This window comes from Miscanthus floridulus, chromosome 1 (assembly GCF_019320115.1).
Source record: "Miscanthus floridulus cultivar M001 chromosome 1, ASM1932011v1, whole genome shotgun sequence".
NCBI lineage: Eukaryota > Viridiplantae > Streptophyta > Magnoliopsida > Poales > Poaceae > Miscanthus > Miscanthus floridulus.
This window is the reverse complement of record NC_089580.1, coordinates 144765434-144788376: the sequence shown is the minus strand read 5'-3', so window position 1 is coordinate 144788376 and position 22943 is coordinate 144765434. Positions and strand designations below refer to the sequence as shown.

The 22943-nt window shown below is 49.0% G+C and overlaps 1 pseudogene; it reads right to left on the bottom strand.

Moving 5' to 3' along the window:
* Positions 1-18076: 18076 nt before the first annotated feature.
* Positions 18077-21056, bottom strand: LOC136496834 (bidirectional sugar transporter SWEET16-like; annotated as a pseudogene).
* Positions 21057-22943: the final 1887 nt, after the last annotated feature.

Sequence of the window (22943 nt, the reverse complement as noted above, 5' to 3'; positions counted from 1 at the left end):
CCCAATTGACTCGGATGTGGTATTCATCGTAGAATCAAAGGAACTACATGCCATTGTCTGTGATGAAGTTTAGAACTCCAAAGCGATGGACGATGTTGAGGAAGAACAACATGGCTTGCTCGGACTTGATCACGGAGATCGGCCAAGCTTCTATCCATTTTGTTTTCTATGGTGACAAGCAAGTGGGTGTATCCTCCGAGCACCTTCTTGAGAGGTCCAACCATATCAAGCCCCCAAACCACGAAGGGCCATGTGATGGGGATCATCTTGAGTGCCTGGGCTGGGAGGTGAGTTTACCAAGCGTAGTACTGACACCCTTTGTAGGTGCGCATGATCTGCTCGGTGTCGGCTACTACAGTGGGCCAGTAGAAGCCCTATCGGAATGTGTTTTCAACCAAGGTTCTAGGCGTGGTGTGGTGACCACAGACCCCACCGTAGATATCACTCAGCAAGTGCTTGCCCTGCTCAATGGGGATGTAGTGCTACAGGATCCCGGTGTGGCTTCATTTGTAGAGTTCGCCCTCCACAAGAACGAAGGACTGGGTGTGGGCGTGCGAGCCATCGAGCCTCTACCTTGTCAGTCGGTAGTGTGTCATGGAGTAGGTAGTTGAGGTAGAGCATTCTCTAGTCGACCAAAGGGTCGGGCTCTATCGCTAGATCTTGTTCAAGCTCCATGACCTTAGGGCCGGATGAAGCCATCGGTTGATTAGACCCCGAGGATGGATCAGGCGGACCGTCGTTGGCCTGTTCTGACCCTTCATAGCACATTGAGGGCTTGTGTTGGTCACTAGCGAAGACACCTATTGGCACCGGCTCTCAGCTGGATACCGCCTTTGCAAGCACGTCGGCCGCCTCATTGAGGCGCCTCGGGATGTGATTGAGTTCAAGGCCATCGAATTTGTCCTCCAGCCATCAGACTTCTCGATAGTATGTAGCCATCTTGGTGTCATGGTAGCTTGACTCCATCATGACTTGGTCAACGACCAGCTGGGAGTCACCTCAGACGTCGAGGCATCGGATGCCCAACTTGATGGCAATGCATAGGCCGTTGATGAGTGCTTCATACTCAGCCATATTATTGGATGAGGGGAAATGGAGACGAACCATGTACCTCATGTGTACCTCGAGAGGCGATATGAAGACTAGCCCCACGCTGGTGCCCCTCTTCATGAGTGACCTATCAAAATACATCATCCAGTACTCTTGGTCGACGACCGCCGGTGGCATTTGGACCTCGGTCCATTCCACGATGAAGTCAGCCAACACCTAGGATTTGATTGCTATCCATGGGGCATACGAAATGCCTTGATCCATTAGCTCAAGTGCCCATTTTGCGGTTCTTCCCATGGCGTCCTGGCTTTGGATGACCTCACCAAGGGGGACGACATCACGACCATCACCAGGTGTGACTCAAAGTAGTGGCGTAGCTTCCTTTTGGTGATGAGGACGGTGTATAGGAGCTTCTTGATTTGGGAGTAGTAGATCTTAGAGTTGGATAGTACCTAGCTGATGAAGTACATAGGGCGCTACACCTTGAGGGCATGCCCTCTTCTTCCCGCTCTACTACCAAGGCGGCGCTAACCACTTGCATGGTGGCCGCTATGTATAGCAGGAGGGTTCTCCATTGGTTGGAGGAACCAAGATCGCGGTCTTTGTCAGAAGCAGTTTGACCATGTCAAGTGACTCCTAGGCCTCAGATGTCCATTTGAAGTGATCAGCCTTCTTTAGAAGTCAATAAAGGGGGAGGCCTTGTTCGCCGAGGCGCGAGATGAAGCGGCTAAGTGCGGCGACCCCATAACCCGTTATACCCCCTTTATGTTCTAAATCGGGCCCATCCTTGTGATAGCTGAGATCTTCTCTGGGTTAGCTTTGATGCCACGCTCGGAGATGATGAAACCAAGTAGCATACCCCCCAGGACCCCAAAAACACACTTCTCGGGATTGAGTTTGATGCCATTCGCTCAGAGTTTTGCAAAGGTTTGCTCAAGATCAGTAACGAGGTGGTCAGCCTATTTGGACTTGACCATGATGTCATCAACATAGGCCTCAACGGTCTGCCCGATGAGGTCCCCAAAACACTTGAGCATACAACACTGGTATGTAGCCCCAGCGTTCTTCACACCGAACAGCATTGAGACGTAGCAGAATGATCCGAAGGGGGTGATGAAAGATGTCATGAGCTGGTTAGACTCTTTCATCATGATCTGATGGTACCCAGAGTATGCATTAAGGAAGCAGAGGGTTTTGCATCTTGAGGTTGAGTCAACTATTTAGTCTATGTGCGGCAAAGGAAACGAATCTTCGGGCACGCTTTGTTGAGATCCATATAGTTGACACATATCCTCCATTTCCCACTCTTCTTTCATATAAGAATGGGATTGGCTAACCACTCTAGGTGGTATACTTCCTTGATGAATTCGGTCACCGAAAGTTTTGCTATTTCCACGCCGATGTCCCTGCATTTCTCCTCGTCGAAGCGACACAGGCGTTGCTTCACTGACTTGGAGCTTGGGCAGATCTTCAAGGTATGCTCGGTGACTTTCCTCGGGATGTCTAGCATGTCCGAGGGATTTCATGCAAAGATGTCTTTGTTAGCGTGGAGGAAGCCGACGAGCGTGCCTTCCTATTTGGAGGAAAGCGTGGTACCAACGCGTACCATTTTACCCTCGGTGCTCCTAGGGTCTATGAGGACTTCTTTAGATCCCTCTACAGGCTTGAACGACCCGATCGACTTCTTGGTGTCGGGCACTTCTTTGGTGACCTCCTCCTTGAGGGCGACGAGCTCTCTGGAGGTGATGATTGATGTGGCATGACCGCAGCACTCAACCTCGCACTCATAGGCACGTTGGAAGGAGGTACCAACGGTGATGACCCTGTCGGGGCCTAGTTTTTTTAGCTTGTGGTATGTATAGTTGGGGACGGCTATGAACTTTGCGTAGCATGTTCGTCCCAGGATGGCGTTGAAGGTTCTGGGGAACCCAACCACCTCAAAGGTTAGGGTTTTTGTCCTATAATTGAACTAATCCCCGAAGGTAATAGGTAGATCGATCTGCCCAAGTGGCATTGCCTACTTTCTAGGCACAATGCCATGGAAAGGTGCTTGGGTTGGGCAGAGGCGTGTTCGATCGATGCCCATTTCATCAAGCTTCTTGGCGTGCATGATGTTGAGGCCGCTGCCTCCATCTATCAGTATTTTGGTCAGTCGCTTCGTGCCGACGATCGGGAAGACCACGAGCGGATATCTCCCCAGATATGGGACACTCTCTAGGTGGTCAGTCCGATCAAAGGTTATGGTGGACTCTAACCACTGGAGAAAGGCAGGCGTGGCCGGTTTGGTCGTATAGACCTCGCGGTGTGTGACCTTCTGACGGCGTTTCGAGTCGTAGGCCGCTGATCCTCTGAAGATGATGAGGCACCCATCCGGCGTTGGGAAGCCATCGTCCTTCTCCTCGATGTCATCCACGATGGGGGTAGGGTCCTTTCTATGCTCCCCTTTATTGGAGCCTCCGGGCAAGAACCGCCGCATGAGGCTATAGTCCTATACAAATGCTTGATTGGGAAAGCATGGTTTGGGCATGGCCCCTCGAGTAATTTTTCAAAATGGTTCAGAGTGCCCTCTGTGGGCTTCCGACCACCCTTGTGGTCAGTAGCAACCATGAGTGAGTCCTCACACCATTGCTTCTTGTTCTTCCTTTTGGCAGAACGATTGGAGGCGCCTTCACCGGCACCCTCGTCCCACCTTGCCTTGCCATCGAGACGATCAAAGATCGCCCCTACCGCTTCTTCTACTGAGCGTGGCTGGTGACGATGTCTAGGAGTTCCTTAGTGGTTCATGGGCCCTTGTGTCCTAGCTTATGAACCAAAGACTCATAGGTAGTCCTAGATAGGAAAGCCTCTATAACGTCGGCATCAACGACGTTAGGTAGCTCATTGCACTGTTGGAGAAGCGCCAGATGTACCCATGGAGGGTTTCACCAACCTTCTATTGGCAGTTTTTGAGGTCCCATGGGTTCCTAGGGCACTTGTATGTGCCCTAGAAGTTCTCCACAAAGATCTCCTTTAGGTCCGCCCAACTCTGGATTCTGTTGGACGGCAGGTGTTCCAACCACTCTCATGCCAAATCGGCCAGGAACAGTGGAAGGTTGCGGATAATGAAGTTGTCATTATCCATGCCATCGGTCTTGGCAGGCAGGTTGATAGTCTTCGAGCCATAGTCCGGGGTTTGTTTCCCCAGAGTACTTTGGGATGTTGGTCGATGGCCGGTACCTTGGCGAGAAGGTAGCGTTGAGGATGTGCTGGGCGAAGGCTTGGCAGACCGAGGCTCGGACTCTGGTCCTCAGCACTATCGTAGCGTCTGTTGCAATGAGGATGATAGCCATGGCTGGCTCCCTCTCTTGGATCGCCATGGGTACGCCTACGAGCATCGAGAGTGCTACGTGCATCGTGGTTACAGCCAAGATGCTGATGCACCAGGACCACGGCGCGCTGTCTGTCGCCCTGTGGTACCTGGTGGACCGACGCATACCTATCGGGATGCCCAAAGAGCATGTGTTGGCTGGCATCGAGCTCACATCATCGAGATAATGAGCTCTTTGCCTGCTGTGCCACCGCACGCTCGAGAAGCATGTTAATCTCGTAGTGAGCCTGACGATCATTGGGCGTAGTGGCCTCTAGAAGACCATGGAGCAGGGCAGCTATAGCGGCGATGTTATGGCTTTCCCGAGCAAAGCGAGGAAGGGCTTCATCATTGGCAATGGTCCTTTGGTTTACATCACGGGCCATGGCATGTGCGCGCCCACCGTCTCTGCAGTGTTCGATGTCCCATTCGAGCTTCGTGCATTCCTGCACAAGCTAGAGTCATGCTTCCTTGATCTCCCAATGTCAGGCTTTTAGCTGCTCCACCCCCTTGTGAGGTGGGGCCATTGTCTCCCCTTGGGCTTCGTCGCCAAGGTTGTCTGCCAGGGTAGCCTCCTCCTTAGAGACGCTTTGGATGTGTCCCTCGGGGGTACCCATCATGAAGCATTCTTGGGAGGGGTGATGGCCCCCTGCAAGAGTCAGAGCCAGAGGATGACCTCGGCTCCTCAGCGAGGAGGTTGTGGAGAGATTCCGGGACATGTTCGACCACCCCCATGAACTCGTTGTTCATGGGCGACAGGTCCATGCGCCGTGCCATAAGGTGACTAATGGTTGCCTCAGTGTTGCAGAGACCGAACAGAAGTGTTGTTAGGGCGCTCCGTGTATGGTGTTCTGGAGAGAGGGGTTCCCCTCCACCGAGCCATGCCATGTCATTGGCATCCAAAAAGGTGAGGCGGCACTAGTCCTCCCTGGATAACTGAGGTCCTAGGGAGACACCGAGCCGGCCCTCAAGCCTCTCATAGTTGAGGCTGATGGAGGGGAGAGGTTGGATGGCAGCGTGAGCCAATGTCAACCCTCCTCCCACCGTTATGATGAAGTCTAGGTTCCCGAAGTGGATGTGTGTGCCTAGGACCCAGCTGATACCGTGGCTAGCCATCTATGGCCTGATGTTAATGTCGGAACAGGCAAAGGTCCCCTACCTGGGGCACCAACTATCGGTGTTTCGAGTAAACACCAAATAGTAAATTTGAATTTGTTGTGCGTTGGGCCCAAATGGTGTGCTAAAAGACACAAGGTTTATACTGGTTCGGGCAGAATGTCCCTACGTCTAGTTTGCTGTTGCTGCTTATGTTATTAGCACTGAAAGGTTCGTAGTAGAGGGTACAAACGGTTGAGAGAGGGATAGGTCCCAAGTCTCAGATGAAAAGCTCGAACTGGGTGCTTGAGAGCTCGGTTGCTACTCAGCTATGTGTTATGTGGTGCGTGGTGTGTTGAATCGATCCTCCTTAGTGGGGTGCCCTGTCTTCCCTTTATAGATCAAGGGGGAGCCAGGGATTACAAAATGGGAGAAAGAAGAACCAGAGGCCAAGAAGGTCCTTCAAAGATGTTGGGTCTCCTTTTTCTTCTAGAGAGTCACTGCTGACACAGCAGATGGTGCTAGGGATAGCACGTTTGCTGATCCTGATAAGGGCCGTAATCTGGCTTTGTTTAGTAAGTGGTCACAGTCTCGTCTCGCCCCGGTGGGCGGCGCGACGCACCAGGGTGCCAAGCCATGACCCTACGGGGAGTAGACGGCTAGAGGCCCCACATTGTTACTGTAGATGACATGAGTTTCCTTCTAGACCATAGTGGTTGTCGTATGTTTTCTGTCAGGATTCAGTGTCCGAGGGCAAATGCTGGCGCCAATAACACTGTAGGATAAATGTAGATGCCCGCAACACTATTTGGGCTCTGACATGCCTAGAAGGGCTTAAAGCACCCATCTGGTCATATCCTGATGGTACTTTCCTACAGGCGTGCAGGGTATGGTCCTCGGTATTGTGGTTGACTTGACTATCCCGCCTTATCTGCGTGCGTAGTTATGAGGGAGAAGCACGTAGACATCGGGTGAGGCAGAACTAGCCCCCAAACATCGGGCGAGGCGGAGTCTACCCTAAGACATTGGGTGAGGTAGAGTCTGCCCTGAGACATCAGGCGAGGAGGAGTCTAGCCCTCGAGGGTCAGGCGAGGCAGAGCCAGCCCTTAGGGGTCGGGCAAGGCAGACCCAACCTTCGATCATTGGGCAAGAAGTGTAGTTGCATTCTTGTCTGTTCGGAAGCATCAATGTTTGATGGTTATTAGCTCCTCCTCTTTGGGTACTCCAGTATTCGGTCCCCAACACTACCCGCCTTATATAGGTCGGGGGATAGGGTTACAGATCTATTGTTTCTATCCTGATCGGTTTTACAAGATAGGAAGTTATAGACATTACAGGATCTGGTGTATCCAAGCAGGTCTCCTAGATCACCAGAAATCTTCATGCAGTCTTGCGAGGCACACCGACCAGTATTGTGCCTTATACAGCACGGTCTCGTGGGCTGGGCCTCCACTAGTGGCATGGCCTAGGCACAGTATTATGGGCTAGGCCTCCCCTAGCGGCTTGGCCCATGTATAGCCCTGCTGGTATCGGGGGTTATACCCCCACAGCTAGTCCCTAAGCGCCTTGCATCCATTAGGCAACACCATCTTAAGCTTGTCTGAGCTGTTGAGCATGCTTTTGAGCTACTAAAAATGCTATCCGAGCCATTTGACCATGCACCTGAGTTGTTCGAGGATGCGTCTGAGCCATCTAAGCAAGCATCCGAGCTGCTTGAGCATGCATCCGAGCTGTCTGAGCATGTGTCCAAGCTATTCGTCTGGTTGCTAGAGCTGAGCACACTCAAAGTCAGCGTTTGTCAGAAGGATGTAAAGAGCTCAAGTAAAAAAATTTCAAAGTCTCCACCTTGGGTGGAGTGTGCCCACTTAGGTTCCGAGCATCGAAACTGGTCACATGGTGTCCTTGACTTAGTTAACGTGGAGGAACTTAGAAATTTTGTAGAAGATGAAGTCAAAAAATAAGCACATTCACCGTGAGGTGAAGTGTGCCCACTTAATCCTCGAGCCTGGCAGAAGGTGAAGTTGTCACATGGTGCCAGGGTCCAAAGTAGTGGTCTTCATGTGCTGGCCCAATCCCTAATGTCACTGGAAACCAGTATAGGAATAAATACAGTCATTGCGAGATAACATGTACACACGTAGTCCCCGAGCCTATTGGAAGATTATGAAGAAATCTTGTAGGAGGGTCAGAGAAAGAAATTATCATGTCGTAGCACACTCAGCATTGAATACTAGCCTGTGTTTGACATAGTTTGACGTAGTGGCCCACTAGGCCCACTCAGCGGCCTAGCGGGGTGCGGAGACGTTGGAGGGGAATGCGGCACGGCAGGTGCGATTTCCTAAAAACCCTAGAAGGCGGAAGGTTAGGGGTCAAACCATTATAAAAGCATCGCAACCTTGTCGTGCATTCCCCACTTTCTATCCGTCACTTCATCTTCTTCCGCACGCCCACACCGCTTCGCCTAGCAACTACTCTGCCATTAGAGCACTCGCAAGCGCGTAGCCTCATTCAGGCGACGAATCTATGAGATGGCGCCCAAAAGAAGCCATGGCAGTTCAAGTAGAGGATTGCTCGAGCTCAATCATGCTGAGGAATGGGTGGTGTCCGTCAACAACAAGGTGGCGCTCAATCGGTTGGTGGAAGACGGCGTGTTGCCCGATAGGGTGATGGCGTCCGGCTCACGCTGAGAGCTTTCCGACTCCCCACGTCGACGAATTAGTAGTTTTTGAAGATTATTTCTATTGTGGATTTGGTGTTCCAATCCATCTGTTTCTCTGTGGATTGATTAACTATTATGAGATTAGTCTTTGCAATCTAAGCCTGAAATTCCATCCTACATGTCTCTGTCTTCATACATTTTTGCGAGGCTTATCTTAGCATTCTTTCGCATTTCGATCTGTTCTGCCTGCTTCTTTTGTTTGAAAGCCTGAGGGGATCTGGATCTAGGATCGTATACAACGCTTACTTGCAGCTTCAGGATGGGATGGTTGGTCAATACATCGCCACCCCATTGAACATGAATGTGAAGGTATTGGGCGTAAGCGATGGTTCTACATGCCACAAGGGGGGACACTATGTGGCATCCGAACATTGATTAGATCCCTGTGAGCAACGCCAAGTGGTCAGGAGAGACCTGGTGCCAATGGGATGGAGCAAGTGATGGAGCTCTTGGCACTGATTGACCAGAGAAGGGTGGATGGTGTCGTAGTGGTGACAAACTTTACTTTTCGACTGATGCCAGCCCAACAAGGAGAGAGCGCACCTCAGATATGAATACTGGGGATATACTGATGGGACCTGTGTGGTGCCTGAGCTGATTAACTGAGAGGAAGTCATGCGGTGAATTGGGGTGTTGTTTAACCTCGTGAGGTGCCATAATATCGACGGTCAGCAGAGGGCCTTCAGTGTAGGGTCCCTCCCACCACGGGTAAGAGCCTTCTTTTTAATTTTGCTAGATCCCTTATCCATTGAAATTGTGATGTACTCATTTGTTTTCCTGAAGATTTGTGGGCAGGATTGGTCGGTTAACTTCTCGGCGGTGCCGTCAGCTGACTGGCCGAGGGGTGTTGATGCTCGGCCGAGCCATCCTCAGTGTTGAGCCAACCTAGAGGCTGGTGCAGATAGCTTGATCGACGTTGACGGCGAAGATGAAGATGCACGGATGCTGTATGTCCGTGAGAAGCTCTGGGGGAAGCAGTCAGCTGGCGAGGATCCATCCCCGAAAAGAAGAAAAATGGTTGCATCGTCTCACCATGAAGGGAGGCTGGTAACAATTGGTGCATTCGCCTAGGCTCGAAGATAGCAAGTGGTGATGTCAAGCTCGTCGGATGACGATGAACAAGCAGTGCCTCCTTCACCGAGGGCCACGATGCCCCCGCCATCTATGTCGGCTAGGGCGGAGACACAAGAGAGGCAGCGGACGTGGGGGCTGCAGCAACAATGCCTAACTGCATGCGGGGGGGCACCAGCAGCAACAGCAGCAGCTCAGGTAGCGCCATCAACAATAGACCAGGCGGCCACCACAGTCCCTGAGACCATGCGGACAACTCCAATAGCGACAACACTAGCGACCACCGCAGTCCATGAGAAAGCCAAGTATGTTAAGTGTCAAAATAGAATTGTAGTCCATAAATGATTGACTGTGCTTCATTCGGCTTTATTTAGCCGATCAATTGTAGTCATATATATTCCCATATCTTTCTTGTAATTCTCTTGTATGGCATGCACATATACGCTTAACATACTTGGCTTTCTCATTGTCATCATACAGCTCTAACTAGACTCCGAGACTCTTGCAAGCCATCTTCTGTACGCACAAGATAGCATCGCATATACACTAATTTTCCATTATGCTTATCTAGGTTCCATTGGCCTTTGAGATGTCCTTGTTGATCGCCTTCCGCCGGCATTGTCAGCCCAAACACTTGTTTTCGGCAAGGTAATTATTTCCTGAGCTGAGGAGGATAGTATCGGATCGACGACATATTGGTCCTCTGTCCACCACGATGCTGCCGTGCACCGACACCTGCTAGCCACTACAGTACTGCCTGAATGTGAATTCGTATTTTGCCGATGTTGAATAGCCGATGTGTTACGTCTTTGAATAAGCAGGTCTGCTTCTGCTCTGTGCTTCAATTAGATACTACCGTCCAGCACCGAGCTTCATACTCCAAGCATTAACATGGCCATGTGCACATATGTGGTATTCAGACTCTATCTCTTGTGCTTTTAAATTAATCTCAGATACAAATGCATAACTGGTAGGCAAAGTCAAGTCCTCTTCAACTTCCTTCGTACGTGAATTCCAGCGCATGCCTTAGAATAGTACCGAATACTTTTGTAATAGAAGCTAATATCTTTTATAATTAGCTATATCTGGAGCCGGAGGTAACAAGCATGAACATTGGCTTCTTCCCTACTATTGGCTATTTGCTTGTGACTAGCCGATAGCACATGAACATCGGTTGCCTCCTTGTTCGTACATGTGATGACTTCTTGTGGCTTCTTTACACCACGTATCCATGTATACAGCCATCCACCTTGCTCTTCCTTGCGTAGACATCAGCAACTTAAAGAAGCAGCAATCCCTTTGTTCTCCTGGCTTGTTTTCCAATATCGTTGTTGATGATAAAAAGTTGTCCTCTGTTCTCGGCTTCCATAATATAAATTCTGAGCACCTTTTAATACTTGGAACCAATTTTTCGTATGCTGATAATGATTTTCAAATCTGAAAACTAACGGTCTCCTATCAGCAGTCAGGTTGCTAACTTTTTTGTTTCTCTGATGTAACCTCCCATTATGACTTTTCTTCTTATCGAAAAATATGTTTGGTCGAACAGCTGATGATAATAACCCATGGAGGAAAACTTAATCTGACCTCAACAATCCCATTGGCTCCAGCCGAACCAGCTATGGTCATTGGCTATATCGATCTTCATTGGTTTCTCCTAATTATTCTTGAATTTCCACTGCTGCACCAGAAATCGATAACTCACTGGCTTTACGCCCTTGCCGATTGTTGTAGACTCCATCAGCTTGAAGGGTAAGGTCTTGAACTAATAGCCGACTCAGCTTTTTCCTTTCATCCTACGTGAAGAGACTTGCTAATTTCATAGCCGATTCCATTTTAGAAAGTGATTGGCTACCATCTTTATCGTCTCAACCCCTTGGCTATGAGTTTGGACACTAGGAATGTGATATTTACTTTTCAAAATTATCCGGCCGATGGTGAGGTAATTAGAAAAAATATCTCCTCTGCCTATCAACTATTCTTAGTTTGCTCTACTTTATCAGCCCACTTGATCTAAACTTTTTTCCTGATAGCACACATAGGTCAACTGCTTCTTGATTCTTGATCAGCCCTCCTCAACCTAGGTGCTATAGTGGTGTCACGAACTGATATGTTGGCTGTGGAGAAGATGTAACTGTAAATTGATTCACCGTCTGCACAAGTTAGAGTCTGCCCCCATGCCGACTGAATTATCCGCACAGAGCCGAATATAGTAATCGGCCATGCATGAGCATATCTCGAGACGCCTAGACATGCATCCCAATTCTCTGGTCATGATGTGTCCACTTTTCCTTAATCTGCTAGCTTCTGTTGCTTTTTATCTTCATGTCCCGATCTCTTTCCAAATATAATTCCAAATATAATAATTTCCAATCAGCAATAGAGTTCCATTTGGCTCGTATAGTAATTGGACTCAACTTCTTGATGCTTTTTCTCTTTTGTCTCAGCAGCAAAATTTGGTCAATAGTGGCAGCATCAGCTCTACATAGCTGATTGTGCGTTCAGAGCACCACCGGTGTATCCAAGCCCCCCACGTCGTGCGCGGTCATCCACTACTGAAGCACCATTGCTAGCGGCAGCTCTACCTAAGCCGGCCATGTCAGTGTCTGCCAGGCCAAATGGCTCCATCACTTGATGCATCAGCTGAAGTGGAAATTGAGCCAGTACTGGCCCCCAAGATAGTCTATGTATATCTGTTCTTGGAGTCTATGGAGGTGAAACATCAGCCGATGCAGATGAGGGGAGTAGCCAATTCTTATTATATATGGATACACCACGGTCTTTGGCAATCTAGGAGCAGAAATCCTTTGTATGACTTTCTTCTTAGCAACTAATCAACTTCACATATTTTGAGAAGCGTATACCATACATGGACGTATACACACTTGCTAGCTTCTTCATATATGTCAACATGTATATATGCATGCGTGGCAATGTAACATGTTAGCTCTTTCCTTTTAAATGACAGTGAAGTGCTATCCTCCCTAGCCGATTATATTTTAGGAAGTGATCGGCCCTTGTTGGTTTGGGAGGCAAATATGTAGTTAGCAGGACCCGTGTTCTATATTCAATGACACCGCACTGTTGCCATGAGCATGATGGCTTGGACATATCAATAGGAGCTCGGCTATCTTTTCTATCCAGCAAACCATTGGCTTTATGCTCTGGCTGATCGGCTTCTGTTGATGTCATCGGCCCAAATACTTCGTTCTGGTAAGGTAGCTGTTTCCTAGGCCGATGAGGATAGTAGTAGATCGACGATAACTGTGGCCTTGCTAACATATATAATAAAATATTCTAGTCAGCCTGCTAATGACATATGCACCATTCAAATATTCTAACTCTAGAATAGCCATCATCAATCCAAGATTTAGGCATCGGCGGAGCTAGCCATTATTCTGTTTCCCAGATCAGTTAGCCTCTTGAATTTACATAGCTTCTCTATATATTGATGGCTTTGTCGACAGTAGACGATGAAATTACACCAATAGCCGATCGCTGGTCCGTTCAGTTAATAAATCCAAGCAGAAATCATGTTTGCTTGTGGTAATAGCATGTATCTTATACGTATTTAGCAGATGCATTACCTTCTTGGAATCGGTAGTCGCACTACGCCTGGTGTCCACATGGCTTCGTGAATGTCCTGGACTATTTGCTGGATCTTTACATGGTTACAAGATTGAACGCTCTTTCTTGAAAATTGCACAGCGAAGCAATGAGATCTTGTTCTACGTGATATATCTTTTTTGTCTTGGTCCACTCAGCGACACTGATCCCTAATCCATCATCAGGCTTCAGAATGACAGGGCTAATTGAGTGTCTTGAGCCGATGGAAGTGACGGAGCAGTCGATGATAATAGCTGATGGATGAAAGCTCAATTCAATTTCAATACAACCATTGGCTTGATGCCTTGAGTAGTTTGACGCTTGCATGTATGGCTTCTAACCTTTTTTGCTTGCATCTGCTCCATGTTTGCTTTGATTTAATAAAGAATCCATATATGTTCTGCTTGTAATCTCCGTGTCGTATCCGACTCCGCATTATATGCAACTAACATGTCGCCCTAGGATTCCGATTTGTCCGCATTAATTTTCCATTTTTCTTCGACCAATATCTTTGATTATTAGACGTGTAGCAAAATACCTTGCTCGTGTGATAAGCTCTGGAATCTTTCCTATGTGCACCACTTCTGAACTTGTCCTTTATGATATCGTCCATTAAACTGATTAGGAGGTCATCGACCAAGTGCAGAATAACGTTGTATTTGCTCATCTTCACTTCTGTTGGCCGAACCTTGTCGATGAAACATAACCTGATCAGTATGTGTCTTCTAATCAAAGGACTGTGGTCCCACTAAATGTGCCAAAAAGTGTGTTGACTACAAAAATACGGCGATGTGATCAACACACAGCAAGCCGGATGATCTTGATGGAGTGAACCTGAAGATCTGCTTAGCTTCAACACAAGAACGTTCGGTTTTGGGACCAAAGACGTGCTAGTCAATTTAACCCTGCAATTGACAAGGAGAGAAAATCTTATCAGTAGTTTAAGGTAGAACATGTTGGTGTTGCACCAGACAGTTCTAATTGTACGGCTAAATAGCCGATTCAATAAGGCTATCGACTAAATAGTCGATATCCGGCAATAAAGCAATATAAGAAACATCATCGGCTAAATAGAACAAGATTGACATAAACATTGAGCCGATAAGTTTGATGAAAAGACTATAACACGCGAACAATCGACTGTTTACCATAAATGAATCCATAAATAATTTGAATCTAATCTATTATCATCAACAGTGAGGTTCGACCGGATCGATGCAGCTATGATAATGATAACAAACTAAAGCCAAAAAAATCTATAAAACCATCTATATGTCAACAGATTCATGAAAACATGATATATGTGTGAGAGTATAGGCAATCGTCCAAAATAGCCGATGTAGACATAGCAAACAAACAGAGTACATATCTCGATCATGAACAAAACCACTAATCAATAATTTCTAATCTAAAATCTTACTAGTGAGGTTTGACCGGATCGATACAGCTATGGTAGTGTCATTAGATTAGATCTCATTAACTAGTGAGTTTATTCAAGATTGAAACATGTCTTTGGATGCATACTATGTTTGATTGGAATAGAGATAAAACAGCTGATCTAGCAAAATTAAGTCATCAATTATGAGATTTAAAGCGTGATCCAGATCAAAGGATGACCAATTAAGATGATATGATACCGATCTATCTCTATCTCAATCAGGCGATTTGTTATAATTAATAAGACATTAATTATAACAAGATCAATAACCGGTGAATCAACCAAAAACAGCAAGGAAAATCTTACTAATCTTAGCATATTCAATAACTGGTGATATTGTATTAAACAACAAGTTATTTAATATAGGATTGATTACTTTGATCTATATTATGATTCATAAGAGATCAATTAGCTGATGCACAGCCTTACAAACTACGATACAGATCGATAACTAACTTATATTATGGCTCATAAAAGATCAGTCAGCTAATGCAGCTTTATAAGCACAATACAAAGTCGTGATGGTACTCACAAGCAAGCTGGAGGTCAATCAGTCGATGCAACCCTGTTTGCTGAAGAACTCACCGAAAAGCTACATTACTCCTGCTCCTAAAGGTTGGTGTGAAGCAAAAAAAGTAAAGACTGATTTTAATTGATGTGTGTATCTTACAATTGGCCGCAACCCTTTATATTTATAGGGGTGCCTGGTCTATGACAAGGTCGGCAACTATACAAGAGTCATATACATGTACGTGCTAAATTAATTCTCTCGTACATGACGCCTAATAAAATATTAATAGATTCGGCCAACAACTCTGATAAACTTTCATGATTTTCTCCTTGGTTGTGTTCTCCCAAAATATATTAAATAATATCTCTTGGCCGGTGAAGAGCTTCCTGGACGTCAAGCATTGTCCCAAAATATACAGAATATTTCCTTTCCTCCCTTGCACGTAGATGATACACCTTGTGTAGCCTAGCCAATTAAAATACATTTTCTTTCTTGTCTCCTTCTTTGCTTCTTTGACCATTGATCAACATTGTGCTTTGCTTGGACTCTCGCTGGATTCATACTCCTTAGTTTGACGTTGTACAACTTCCTACTTTGGCCTCCGCAGAATATATATAGGACACCACCCGGCAATTCTCCTATTTGTTTTGGACAGCTGTCCGAAATACCATGTATGCACGCTATCGGCCGATTCCTTCCTTTCTAGGGTAAGCTTGCCAATTTTTGGTGTAAACATGTTGATTAACCTCCTGGTTGCGGTTGTTGCCCCGACCTCCCTAGGGGCGCGATGGGCGACCGTGGTGGTGTGAATGAGCTTCATAGTTGCCTCTGGATCCTCTATGGAGGTAGGGACCTCTAGCCTGAGGTCGGGGGCCCTCGGCACCGTGATGCTGGCCTACTCCATCGCGACGGGAGCGGTGGCTACGAGCTGATGCGGTGGAATAAGATGGGGCGTCGTTCCAGAACTCGTTGACTTGGACTTGCACTGCTATGATATATGCTTGAACCTTCTCAACCTCTGGAGTGTGAGGGAGTTTGTCAAGCTCGTTGAACACGCCGGCTAGATTAGCGCTTGGAGTTTGGTAGACTGGCTGGTCGCCCACCATGTCGAATGCCTCGTCCAGATTGCGTTGATGGCGGGATGGACCGCGACCATCCTCGTGGGCCTCTTAGGCTGCTTCTGCATCTCGGTGATGTTGGCGGTCGGCGTTCTTCGCCACATGAGCCTCGCACTCTTCAGCGGTTTTGGCGTCCTTGGTGATGCTATCGTGGCTGACGTGGAAAATCACGCCCCCGAACCCTGGAGGGAAAGCAGGGCAGCTTGGCACAGTCTGGGTTGAGCCCTCAGAATAATTGTCGGGGCTCTAGTTCAGAACATTATAAAGAGATTCGGTTGGGAGAGAGGGATCATCTAAAAGCTGGCGGACAGCCACCATGTTGACCACAGGCGCAGGCTAACCGGAGTTAGTCGGGTTGATCATGTAGAGGTCGGTGACGTGGTCACGCTCGACGTGGTCGACAAAGAGGTGATGGATGGCGTTCTGGTACGCAGGTCCCGCACCCTCCAGCCCAAAAAGATAAGGCTTCGGCGATTCCTCCATTAGGGCCTTGTAGTCGGCCAAACGTAGGCCGGTAGCGAGAAGTAGTCGACGTCGGACCGTGAGCCCCTCTGGAGTGGTTGTGATCACTTTATCGGAATCTAGCCTCCATGAGCAGTGTGGCTGAGTAGGTCGCTCGGTTGCAGCGGCTTGTTGATCTTGGAGTACGGAAAATTCGTCGCTCGCTCTAGATTGATCTGAGATCGAATCCATGAGGAGCTGACATTCTGCTAAGCGGTCTGTGACCCGATCGATGGATGCGATCAGATCATCATTGCTGATGGATCTTCTATCCCAGCGGCGGGGCGCCGAGATCGGAGATGTCATTGCAGGTGTTGACACGATCGGCGCAAGGTGATCCTACACCGCCTCCATGATCTCCCCGTTGCCGTCGGGGCCGATGACCCATGTCATGGATCTGACCGTGAAGATCTGGCCCGGCTCAGGGAAGGCCATGAAGCTTGGAAGATGACCGTCTGGTTCGCTATGAATTCAGCACGCGCACCCCCTACTTGGCGCGCCACTGTCGACGAAATACGCCCGACGGTCTACCGAGGGTTATGCCTACGGTAGTAGATGAATCGATGGAGGTGCGCGTGAGGGAACCGGATGGTGGCACAGAACGCAAGAGACAACGATTAGACAGGTTCGGGCCGTCAGCTTGACGTAATACCCTACATCCTGTGTCTTTGTGGATTGTATTGCATATGATCAGATGAAAACGAGGGGGTTCCTACCTGCCTTATATAGCTCGGGGGTAGGGTTACAGATCAGTTTTTTCTATCCTGATCGGTTTTACAAGATAGGAAGTTACAGATATTACAGGATCTGGTGTATCCGAGTAGGTCTCCTAGATCACCGGAAATCTTCATGCAGTCTTGCGTGGCACGCCGACCGGTATTGTATCTTGTACGCCACGGTCTCGTGGGCTTGGGCCTCCACCAGTGGCGTGGCTGCAGTCTTATGGGACTGGGCCTCCCCTAGCGACTCGGTCCATGTACAGCATGTGCTGGTATAAGGGGTTATACCCCCACAGGCCCTTTGAGTTTGGTGTGGAGACTTGTTCATGCTTCGTAGCAAGGAGCTCTTTCAAGAATCAAAATCCTGGTAGCCAAACAATTTGAAAAAAAAAATACTAGAGAAAACATTTATAGCGAGGAACTAAATCTAAGAGGTGTATGAGAATCTTGACGTATTTTTACTTGGAACAAGGCCCTCCTCTTTGGAGGAATAGAGTGCTTATGTCATCGTGTTCTGAGAGTAGTATTGGGTACTGTTCAACTGCCCATGTCTTCCTTGAGTTCCTTCCAATCCGGTCCTGACAGGTCGTGCCAGACCGGTTTTGAGCTCCTCTCCGTGGACTGAAAACCTCAGGTGCAGGCAACGGCCCGTCAGTCCGTGCGAGTTCTGGGCTTTTGGGCTGCGACGTTCCAACATGGCTCGTCTCAGGCCGGAACGGAGCAACACCCGGCCTGCCCAACCACGCGTGAAAAAAAGGGAACGGTAAATCGCTATTTATCAATCGCCTTCATGCGCGCGGCCCGCCACAAATGCAGCTGGTGGACAAATTTTCTGTTGATCCAACTCAACATGTTCAAATATTAGTTCATCTGGGTTTCGACTTTCGAACCCTGCAATAGCGTGTTCGGACGGTTCACTGCACAGTGAATTTTAGATGATTTCGGATGCAATAGTGTTTTATGAGAGAGAATAAGCGGAAACAAGCTGAAAGTAGTACAGCTAAATCTGTGGAAAACACACTCAACTCCTGTCCACTCGAACGCTGCCCTGAATCTCTCAATACCAAGAGCAAGCACTACACGCGACAATTAAAAGGCCTGTACTACCGCTACCACGTGGATCGATCGATCGAGTAGCATCAGTCAGTGGTTCGCGTCCGCGTCGTCCTTCTTGACGGGCTCGAACCGGCCGCGCCCGAGGCCGTGCTGGTACAGGACGGAGTGCAGCTCGACGGGGGTGGCGGACAGGGACTTGATGATGCTCCCAAACCCGTGGCGCGGCGACGACAGCGGCCCGCCCGTCGGCCGCTTGGGCTAGGCTTTGCCCCTTGTGCAGCCGCAGCCGGCCGCGCTGCTGCTGCGCCGTCATCTCCACGTGCGGCGGCCCCATCAGGTGCGCCAGCCCTTCCTCCTCGTCCCCGGATGCCGCAGCAGCCTCCTCCTCGTCGTCGTCCTTGCGCGCCGCCGGCGCCGCCTTCCGGTACGCCAGGTACAGGACCAGCTGCGCCGTGCCCAGGACGAAGCCGATGGCGTTGGGGATCTGGCGGTACCAAATATGTGCTTGGCTCAGTTATTTATATATCGCGATCGAGTACAAGGAAAATGAGCGAAATAGTGTGACGCAAAGCAACGCACCCCGATGAAGTAGTCCTTGACGAGTAGGGAGTAGACGCTCCAGACGCCGCCGTTGAGGAAGAGGAAGAAGGAGAGGGAGAAGGGCATGTACTCCACGCTCCGGGTCTTCACCACCGTCCGCTGCATGCATTTTTTTTTTTGGAAAAATCAAAGGCATAGCTAGGCATGTACTGTATATGGTCAATTCGCTTTAAGTCTGTTATACGCGTCATCCGACTGATAAAAAAAAATCTAGTGCTCTCTTGTAGTAAATGTCAGTCGTCGGTGGTCATATCTTTGTGTCGACTATAATTAATCATTTAATCTTTTGCTACATATACAATGCATTACTTAAGTACTCCTTACGAATTAGCTGCGCTAGTGTTATCCCGTCATGTATGTCCGTCGGCCTGTTCGCTGTGGTCGGTATCTGAGTTGATTTGGGCCGGCTACTGTTGATTTTTTTTGTGAGAGGAAAACATTATTGGTTGGTTGAATAAGCCTGACTGAAACCAACGAACGAACAGGCAGCGTGTCAATTGGTGTCGGTGAGCTATAGTAGATCATATTGCATGGGTCATGGGACTTGGGACAGCAGGGGTCGCACGGTTCTATTCGGTTTCAGTTCTTGCTGATGCGCTTTTAGAGGAGATATAATATAACTGAAACCGAAGTTCTTTGCTAGGATCGAGTATGATATAACTCCAGTGCATGAAAAAAAAACGAAGTTGGCCGGAGCTCCAACCTCCAAATTAGCCCTACTAGATATGAAGAGATTTTAGTTAAAGCGTGGTTAGGTACAAACCTTCAAGGCATCTAATAACTGAGTTGGTGCTAGATAGACATTACCGCTTGCGGTGCGCTATAAGTGTCCGAGAAAATGACATGAGACCAAACACTCAATGACGGGTAAGGAAAGTAGATGCGATCAGCTAGTCTTTTGTGGTATCAATCATCTTATCTTATTAGCAGTCTAAGGTCGGCACACTCTAGAAAGGAGCGTACGTACGTATATGGTGTCTCTTCAGAGATACGATCAGGCTTTCGTTCCCTAAGAGAGGCATCATCTCAAGTCAAGAGAAACAGAGACACCGAAACAAGTTACTACCAAAAGCGCGAAACAAATTCATACGTACAGCTACCACTGAACTTGTTCACGAGCTTAGAAAACTAGTTTTTTTTTTCGCCCAAGAACTAAAGAACGGCCACGGCACGTGATACTCTGTTTCGCAGGCGTAACTGGACAGGAAGGGACGGGGGTGATATTCTCAATACCTGCGTATTCGAGAAAAGAAAAAGATATTCTCAGTAGAGTATGCTGACCATTGAGCCCAGCGGTGCCGCGTACATCCCAATGGTGAGCGCGGCGCAGAGCAGCCCCACCGCGAACAGCCGAGCGCCGCCGTGCAGCGCCAGCAGCGCCACCGCGACGACTGCGGCAAGGAAGCCGACGTTCACGGCCAGCACCAGCTTGCCCATCTTCGCCTGAGAAGTGAGAACCACAGGATTCCGTTGCCGTTCGATTCGATTCGGGAGGTTGCCAATTAAGCTGAGGATATGCTACTACTGTACGAGCGAGACCCACATCGAACCTTGGTCTCCCTGGGCGCGTAGATGAGGTAGAGCGCGACGTAGACGGCCTCGAGCGCGGCGCCGGCGCCGTTGACGGTGACGACGAGGAGGCCGTCGGGCTTGAGGAGGCCGTAGAAGGTCCAGAGGCTGGTGCTGAGCAGGGTGGTGACGTACGGCAGCCACCTGAAGTCCTCCGTGCTCTTGCTTCCGCACGATCCGCCGGAACGTCGCGCTGGAGTAAACAAACAGAGATCGATCGAGCTCCGTGTTCGTCAGCAATCAGCCCGTGGCAGGCACTTTCAAGGTGCATAGAGATATGTAGGCTACAGAAACTTGTGCAGTGTGGAATGATGGAACTCACATCGGAGACGCGAAGACGAGGATGGAGATCACGTTCCCTGGTGTGAGGCAGAGGGTAACAAATCATCAAGGCGGAGCTAGTTGGTTGATGTTAAAGGGGTAAAAAAGGGTAAGGAAACACGAAACATGCATGCATGGTGCCCTCGGCGAGGATGAACATGAACACTGAGTCACTGACCTAGGATCCCGACGAGGAAGCTCGGATTGGCCATTGCGAGCGACTTTGTTGTTCAGCGAGGATGGACGCGGGGAGATTATGAGGGAGAACGGCCAAGGCAATCGCATACACCGGACAGGGGGTATATGTAACACTAGCTCTGTGACACTGCCTCACAGTCGCGCAGGAAAAGGTGTTTGCATTGGTTAGTGCTGTATCGTTTCTGGGAAACACGACGAGCGCACGCCTCATCAGTCTCAGATTCTGCACCAAAAGGCATATCTATCTATTACAAGCAGTCTGTTCGCTTATTGGTTTCAGTCAATGACTTATTAGCCATGATACGGTGTTTTTCTCTCGCAACAAATCCAGCACCAACTGAGCTTATCAGCTCAGAAACCAACCAACAAACAAGCTGAATGGACGAACCAGAGCACACGGCCGGTGGGCACCGACTCACCGGCCGGCCTGCCGTGCCGGGCCGTGCCCGTGGTAGTGTTACATACAGAGCACGCGGCGAAATCCATCTCACACTTGCTTGACCTCACAGTCTCTGCTTTTCGTTGAGTGCGGTAAGGTAAGGGACCGGCCGGTAACAAACCGGGGAATCAGATACGATTCGCGTGCTGATTCCTTGCCGGCCTGGCCACACGTGTCAGCAGACGCAGGGAGTAGTCAGTAGTCACCACAGCTGATAGCGCACCGCTACTTGCTCCGGTTCGTGGTTTAGCAGTAGCAGGTACGGTGTCGTCCGAAATGATCCGCGGTGGATAGACAGTACGTAGAATCCAAACACCACAGAGTCTGAGCTGAACGGCGCGAGTGGAAGGTGACGCTGACGTCCGGCGGCCGTGGGGAACAAAAGACACGCAGATCCGGCCCCATGAAACGTTCTAGAGCCTGACACGTCGCGGCGCTGGGGCGACGCGGATGGTGGGTGGAGACGCGAGTCCGCGTGCTGGCGGCAGCGCATAAAAATTCCGAGATATTCTGGAGATCGGGGAGAAAGCGAGACGGGTGACATCGCCTGGTGACTAGTCCGGGAGCGGGGCGACCTAGCTGCAACCTGGATGGATGGAAGGACGTCAGGCGATATGTATGAGCAAGGCCTACCTGCACAGTACCAAGATGAGTGATTAATTATTTAATTGTGCATTGTTGCTACTCTTTTATATATTATTCCAACAATGGCTAACACTAACTACAGTTCTCTCGGAAGGGGAACAAAATATTCAGCTGGCACCTGAGACCTGGGGCTGGGCACTGGCAGTGTTCTTGTTTTTTTTTTGGGATGAAAATAGCAGTGTCCTTGTTGAAGCAGGCTGGGTAATCTGCACGTAGTTTTTAGGGCGTGGCAAATGCCCCGGACGTCTAGACAAACACACACTGTCTGGACGTTCCGCGCAGCTCGTCCCTGTCTGCCTCACTCCGCCCCGTACGCGCACTCTGCCCCTTGTCGCTACGCCTGTGGCTCCTTCCCAGCGACCCTGCCCCCTCTCTCTCCATGCGGGCGGGACCTGAGAGTCGAGATGAGGACGAGCACGCCCCCATCCGCATCCGCAGCCCCAGGACCTAGGCACGTGCCCCAACTGCCAGTACCTGGCTCGCCACGTACGGCCCGTGCCCAACACACCTCTGAAACATGAAACATTTGAATGCAACATACGTCTGAAGCAGATGAAACATTGGAAAATACACTTAAAACATTTGTGTGAAGCATATGCAACATCCAGATATAACACTTGCACATGAAAAAACTTACTGCAACATAGGACTGAAACAGCTGAAACCATTGTAACATACTGTTTACATCAAAATTTGGAGAGAAGAACGCGGGAACTCGAAGCTTTCAAGATTGTGTCAATCAAGGAACCGATTGCATAAGAATCGATATCAGCTGATTCACATGCGGCACTGGAATCGGCTCTCTTCGGATAACGTCAGCAGATAACGATAATGAGCTAAGGTTGACGTCGGGAAATATATGTCGGACTCTAAAAAAGGGAAAGATTATGGTCCATGTTATCTTAAGATAGAAATATTTTCTTTTATACCAAAGATTGTAA